Genomic DNA, 7,962 nt, shown 5'->3' with positions numbered 1-7,962 from the left:
AATAAGCTCACTTCCTCTGCCCCAATAGCCAGATCTGTAAGGTAAAGAAGTTTGAATCCATTAAGAGAGAAAATCCTTTATACAATTTAGAGAAAAACATCCCACAGAAATTTTAAGCATTAATTCTTATTAATAATAAAATAACAATCCCTTCAAGATCTGAATGAATAACACTTTCGGAAATCCATGGTCGTATTTGACACATTTTCTAAATGTTTTCCTTCTATTTTAATTTTATGTTCTGTTTTATAAAATCTTTTAGATTGCATGTAAACATTATTTTTATTTCCTTAAAAAGAACACTCTATATTTCATTCTGGTTGTCCACATTTCTAAAATTTCTAAGTACTAGGTTGGATTACTTGACTATTATGCCAATTATGGAAATAAATAAAAGGAAAGAATATTAGGTGTGTTCTTATCTCATACTGTTATTCATCCATCTGGGTTAATCAGAACAGAAATAGAATATAGCCATTGAATATAGCGACTGTCCAAATATACAAGCTGGCAAAAGATACACCGAGGCGATATTTTACTTGCACTCTTTTCTTCATCACAAGGAAGAAAAGACCTGCAGCTGCTTAGAAAAAGAAAAGCAATTTATCCATTCTCACCACAGTACCTTGATTTTGGCAAGGTCCTCTTATCTGCAAAGGTCATTATAGGAGTTAAATATTGAGTCTAAATATTGTAAAATGTTCAAACAAAAGCCATTTTCTGAGCAGTCCTTGTCATATCTTCCCACTCCACACCCTTCACACACATAAACTACTTGCCCCCTATATACGATTGTTCCCAAGTAATCTTTCTTCATAAGCTTCTTGGTTGTTGTATAGAAAACTAAAACTAAATAGGGCATATCTAAAAACTTGTAAGCTAAATAGGGCTAACTACTATTATTTTTCTCAAGAACAGCCTGGAACATAAGAGAAATATTAAACTCCTATTACCTTCCAGGCTCTGAAAAATAACCTACTTAAAGAATTTATTTTTTTGGATATTGTTGGATAGATTATTCCAGTCGATCAATTTACATAAGGCACTTTAGAGATATTTTCTTCTAGTTTGGAGAAAACTATGGGAATGGGATCAGAATCCAGACTAGGCCTTTGCTGGATGGGAAAGCAAAGGGCAGGACAAAATAAGGTGCAATAAACATGATTAGAAGCATTCCAGGAAAAGAAATTACTACCTCATCATTATTATAATTTTGTCTCTGGCTGGCCTTGGCATTTATAGCCAAGATGATTCCCATGTTTAAAACACCAACCAAATAGAATGACGTATCTGTGATTAGAGAGAGTTTTGTGATTCTGTAGTCTTTCCCAGAGAAATTGAGGTTTTCTTCTTCAAAGCATTCAAAATTGCTTTAGTCATTCTTTAGTCAGTTCATATCTCAAACTCTAAACAAAGGACAAGATTTTTATTATTGAAAGGTATACAAAAGCTTTGAGAATTCATGTTTTCATTGCAATATATTATAAAAACAATGGGCAAATTCTTACTTCAAGTGGAAATAAAACATACTTCACTTTATTAAAAATGTTCCTTGGAAGGGAAGTGTGTCAATTAGTCAATATAATTTTTTTGTCATATCATAAACTCTTTTGGGGAGTATGTTGTCTATATTCTGTCTATATATATATTTTGGTCAAACCAAAAATGTATTTCTTTACAACCAAAAATGTATTTTTTTGCTGTATTTAAGATATTATAAACAATTCAGTAGTATGATATTCAAAACAATTCATTGTATTTTATTTGATAAATTATTGTATGCTTTTATAAGTTCTCACATCTTTTTTTAGTAACTCATAAATAAGCTTTCTGTCAGGTTCATTATGCATTCCTTAATTTTTAGAGTATTAAAGTTTAAATATAGGAAGTCCTTGTAGGTTTTAAGGAAATATAATTTTATAGAAAGGGTCAAGCTGGCCCCTGGGGACTCTTGCTAGGGTGTTTGGTGCAGGCCAAAATCAACTACACCCTGTCCCCTGCATGAGGCCACTTGGTATGAGCTACAAAGTGATCTGCAGATAGTTGCCACTTATGTTGGTCTTGGAGGTACCTTCGAGAGGCTGGCCTGGGAACTGAGACCAGCTGCCACTAGTGCTGGGCTTGGGGCTGTTTAGCAAGAGGTATAGGGCATGCCAAGATGCTGCTCATTTGAAGTTGGTGAACATTTAAGAGATTTTAGGAAAGTCTGCTGCATGAGCCAAGACAGGCCATGTCTATGGAACAGCCATTGGAAGTGGGTTGGGTGAAAATTGTGTGGGTGGGATCTCAGGTAATCACCAGGATTGGGCAAATGGTGCTAATAGGTTGATGGAAACTCAAACGTGTTGCCCACCTGTTTATGCAAGCTGAGTGAGGGTTGGGCTTAACAAAGGAACAATGGATTCTGCCGCACTTCTGTCTGGGAGAAAGCTGCCCTGCCAGCCCCCTCCCTTAAGCCAGACAATTCAGTTCTTTTTCATATGTCCCTGATGGGTTTCCGAGATGCTGCTCCGAGCTCAGAACGAATGAGTCAGAGCAAGTAAGTTTGTGGATAAGCCCTTTAAGAGGTATGCCAGAGACTCCAGAAGCCTTCTGTCCCACTTTGGCACAATCCCTGCTGGTTTTCACAGCCAGAAGTTATGGGGACTTCTCTTTCCTGCACTGGAACTCTGGGCTTGGGAGTGTGTTGTAGGTCTGGGACTCCTTGCTCCTCAGGGGAAACCTCCACAGCTGAGATATTTCTTTCAATCTGGATGTGAGACCAACATGTTACATGTCTCTATCCGTCCTCTCAGTCTCGAATGGCTTCTTTTGTGTATCCTTAGTTATAGGACTTGTTCAGATAGGCTTCAGGCTATTTTCAGTAATGCTTCTTACATAGTTTAGTTATAATTTGTATGTGGTAATGGGAGGAAGTGAGCGCATTTCCCTGCTGTACTGTCTTGACTGGAACTCTTACTTTTGTAAGTTTTTAAAGGAAATTAAATAATTGGATTAAAGTATCATGTTTGTAATCAGAATCTTAAGAATTTTATGCATCCCCCTGTTTTGTTGTTTGTGTTTTATTGCAGCTAACTTAGGAGGTATATGTTCCACAATCAAACATTTTCCATTTGTGTTGTTTTCATACAAGGAAATTTTTGAAATTGTATGAACATTTGCTTCCAAATATAGGCCAAGTAATTTATGTTTGAGTTCTATGGCAAACATGTCTAAATGCCTCATATTTGAAAGTTATAAACTAATAACATCATGAATGCAATAAATGTTAGTTGAAAGCTTAACTAATTTTAACAATCTAAAGTGATTAGGAAAAATGTTAAGTGAATCTAATTTCTAATCAAAAATAAAACAGAAGTATAAATTTAGCCATCCAGCAAAATTTTCAAGAGCAAACGCTCTTCATTATCTACTTGAGAGTTGAACTTAGAATTGGAAATAAAGGGATAAATGGATCTCCATGAACCTTGGGTAGCTGGGTAGACCTTCCAGTTTTCAGAGTCAATCTCCAATAAAGGTGAATAAGCAGCCTGTACTTAAGTAGGAGGGGCAATTTTGAGAAATTTTGTCCTTTACGTATTGAAGGTTTTACTTAAGAGAAGGATAGCAATGAGCGTGATGTCCAGGAAAAGGACAGAGCATATTGAGTGAGGAGAGTAATGTGGCAAAAGAAGAGATCAGAACCATGGGGCCTGAGACAAATTTGTAATTAATGAAGGGTTTTAACAAGAGAAGTAAAATGATCTGGCTATTTTTTAATGAAAACACTGATTGCAATTAGGGAACAGGCTATTGGCAACGTAGAAGCTGATAGATAATCCAGGTGAAAATGATAGGCAGGATCAAGGTGGTAACGATGGAAGAGGTGAAAAGTTGTTTGATTCTGCATATGTTTTAAAATTATATTCAATAAAATATCTCTATAGATTAGATATAAGGTATAAAATGAAGCAAGGAGTACAGGTGACCTCCAGGTTCTTGGCCTGAGTAACTGAAATTATGGAGCTGCTATTAAAGTGAAAAAGACCGTTTGTGGTGGTGATGATGAGAATTTTATTTTTGCAGAGGTTATACTTGATACCCAAGCAGAGTTGTTATGTACACGATTGGATATAGATTGGAATTCAGAGGAGATAAAAATTGGGAGTCATTATGTTATTGAAATTTTTAAGGCCACGAGATTAGATGAGATGAGCAATGAAGTGAGTAAGAAGAGAAAACAATTGAGACTTGACTAAGGCCACTCCAATTTTAAGAAGTTGGGGATAAAGGTAGAAATCAGCAAATGAGAATGAGAATAATGGATAGTAACACTGGAAGAAATCCAAGAGAAAATGTGATCATGAAAGGCTAGTGAATAATGTTTTTGTTTGTTTGTTTGTTTGTTTTAGGCAAGGCAACCCTTGGTTGGCCTCACAGATTGCAAGGACCTTGTCAGTTTACAATCTCTTATTTTTTTTATTTTTTACACCTACAGCACCTGGTCTTCCTAGGTTGTGTCCCATCCAAGTAATAACCAGGCCCTGCTTAGCTTCCGAGATCAGATGGGATCGGGCTTGTTCAGAGTGGCATGGCCATAGACATAGATAACGTTTTAAATGCTGAAGATAGGTCAGGAGAGATAAGACATGAATATATATACTGCTTTCAGCAATGTAGGAGTCACAGGTGATTTTGATAAGAACAGCTGTATTTGAATGGTGGCGCGAAAGCCTGACTGAAGTGGAGTTAGGAAAAATTGTGAGGAGTAAAATGATAAAAGTGGGCAGTGTAGATGCACAATAAGTAATTCCTGACTTTCTAGGTAAAAATGGTTTCTTTCTTTTTTCCCTAGCATTTATTTAAATGTCTTGACAATCTGCCCCATATTATTTTTCCCCCTAAATTATTACATCTACTTGACAGAGTTCATATTGGAGATTGTGGAATTTGTTAAATTGCTTGCAACCAGACAGCAGGAAAAAAGTTATTCTGTATTCTTAGCTCTCGGTGCAAGGAGCTAAGAGATTATCAATGTTTGGTTATTTTAATATTGAAAATGGAGTAGTTGTCTCTTTCAAAATATATTTTTTATACTTCTGCTTGTTTGGCTTTAGTTTTACTTGGGTCTCATTACTGAAAATGGGGCTTATGCCTGGAAATTTTCAAAACAAAATCTGGCTTTTAAATATGATGTTTAACTTCTAAGTACAGATTTTATAGATATAAATAACATCATCTTATAGAATGAATTTTTTTTTTAAATGCTACCTGTTTCATTTGACCTGCGTTTTTGTATGTATTCACTGGTGATTACAATGGAACAAAATAAATCTGATTTTTGAGAATTTCAATTTATATTATGTAGAAGAAGAGTATTGGATGAAAAATTTGATGCACAGGGCCCCTAAAGGGAAAAGTATAATGTTAATTCATTTTTAGTGCCATATTTAAATCTTATCAAATTTGGATATCTATGTTATTAATATTCGTTCCTGCCACTAATCTCTCTTATTAACTTACAGTTGTATATTCATTTGCATTCTCTAAATTAGAGAAATTGGTGGTGAATTTCCCTGTGTAGCCTCTCATAAATTAGAAGACCTGACTCTGGGCCCTAATCTGTCTATTGCTCATATGTAGTGTGGCCTTGAACATAAAACTAACCTTTTTTGCTTCCTCATCAATACAAAAGTATATGTTTTCACATTTAGAGAGGCAAAATAACATAGAGGTTAAGAATGTGGACTTTGGAGATAAATATCTAGTTAGCACCTCTGAAACCTTCAAATAGGACAGACTATGTAGTAGCGAACCAAAAATATTAGTCATATTAGCAACAAACTGTTAGGGTAACAACAGACGGAACTTTTGCATGTTGTTTTTAAAGATTTGGGGAATTAAATTGTTTTCATAGATCTGATTTAAGTTTTATTTCTTTTTTCATTGGATCACTTTTATTTCATAATGCAAATAATACATGATTTCCCTGGCTTCACAGCTGGCACTAAAAATTAACAACATATGAGCTGAATGTAAAATATGTTTCTTTCATTGTTAGAGAATTTTGCTTTTTGTTTTCCTCTCTCATCCATAAATTATGTGTTTGTGTGTGTTCTTTGGGGGAAGGGGACAAACTATAATTTTGTGGCTTTTCAAAGCATTATTAGTATGTCCAGGATATGACATAATGGCTTTTAGAATAATTAGATACAAAATAAAGAGAGAGAGAAAGTCCTGTTCAGAACCAACTGAGTATGTGAATTGCTCCTGAGGTAATCAGATCAAGGTTGTTGGGTCAGAACCCTATTTAGACCAATTAATTTCATCCAGAGAAAAGTGATCTTTTCTCATCATAGACTGTACCTCTTGTCCTGATCAGCTGTTTCCAAAAAGCCTACTGTATGCCACAGAGGGAACTCCTAGCAGAATATCCACAGCTCAGCACAGGTTAATCACAGCCGCTGGATACAGAAAGATCTTACCCATCCTGATGGTGTCAAGAGCACATATTGTTATGTGTGAAGAATACATAATTTCTGAAAAGGCTGCACATTATTTTAATACCATTGTCTCCATAGTGCAGGGCAGGGTATCATAAACATTTTGTGCCATGGACCACTTTGACAATCTGCTCCTAAGTGAATAAAATAAACTATATATAGCCTTACAATGGAAATCTGACCTATTGAAATAGTTATCAAAATACTAAAAAACAAAGATTTATTTTTAAAAATCCATACTTTATATAATATTATTTCATGATGGGTTTATTAATTACCATAATTTCAAATTAATAAATTGCATAAATGGCATTTCAAAATATCTTAAATATTAATAATACGAAGTGATAATATGTTGTGATGTTTCTTGGTTCAAAGTCACCAGTATCATCATCACTTTGATTTGTTACCTACTCTCTTAATTGATGAAAATGTTAAATTAAAATTATAAGAAAGTACAAAATTATCTTCTAGAGGCCCAAGTTCTTGTTTCTGGATTGAGCAATCAGAGATATCTATTTGAAATACTTGTAAACTTTCATAGCCAAAGTGCCACTATTTCTTCTAGAAAAACACTTCAGAATTTAATATAAAGTATTTAACTTTTACATTGAATTAATTTCAAAATACAGCTATTGCAACAATGGAATAAACATATCAATAAAAATTTATGACAGAGAATTTGGATCTATTTCAGTAAAAGCATATGCTATTGACTTATGTCAATGATTTCTCCTAAAGATTGGAGAATATTTTTTAGAAGTTAATTGTAATGAAATCTTCCCTTAAATAAAACTTTTGGATTACTATAAGAGAGGATACATTTAAAAAGACAAAAAACAAAAAAACCCAGAAAATTAGGGTTGATGTTTCTCTATTTACAACATGACCATATGGAGATTCCCCAAGAAAATTTATTGGATAGATAATTTGTCATGATTAAAAAAAAAAAAAAACACTAAATAAGAAAAAAACAAGAAAAACATATTCCTAATACATAAATATTAATTTTACCTGAATAACATATTTCTGGTTGAATATATTTGAAATTCTATAAGTATTAAAAATAGTCCATTGAAATTAACCATGTTTCTTATATGATGCTTTTGAGGACTTTTCAAATGTACTCTTAATCTATTAATTTTATATAGAATTCTGAGTTATTTGGGTATTTAATTATTAGTGTGGAATGAGAAGATCTGGAAGAGACAAAAATAAGGATAAGACTTTGAGTTATGAATCTCTTTCTCTGTTATTTAAACATTTTATCAACAATTCACTCATATATCCTTACTTCTCAATTTTCCATCTAACTGTAGTTAAGCACAGTTATCTCTTTTAACAATATGTAGTGACAGCTATAATATTTCATAGTAGTGATTATTATTATTTTAAAAATATAATTCACTGGGTTTGAGGACAGGAGACCAAAAATCAGATGAAATCTGTCTGGACTTCCATTTCCTCATTTGTTTCTTAA

General features: G+C 33.7%; 1 protein-coding gene across 1 annotated transcript in view; it reads left to right on the top strand.

Moving 5' to 3' along the window:
- LOC102885755 (protocadherin-15) overlaps positions 1 to 7,962 on the top strand; it is a gene marked incomplete at its 3' end in the record, with an annotated part of 563,452 nt that overhangs the window by 332,993 nt on the left and 222,497 nt on the right. The gene's annotated exons all lie outside the window — the stretch shown is intronic.

The sequence above is a fragment of the Pteropus alecto genome, unplaced genomic scaffold, assembly GCF_000325575.1.
Source record: "Pteropus alecto unplaced genomic scaffold, ASM32557v1 scaffold306, whole genome shotgun sequence".
In the NCBI taxonomy this organism is placed as follows: domain Eukaryota; kingdom Metazoa; phylum Chordata; class Mammalia; order Chiroptera; family Pteropodidae; genus Pteropus; species Pteropus alecto.
This window is presented reverse-complemented; position numbering and strand designations above follow the sequence as displayed.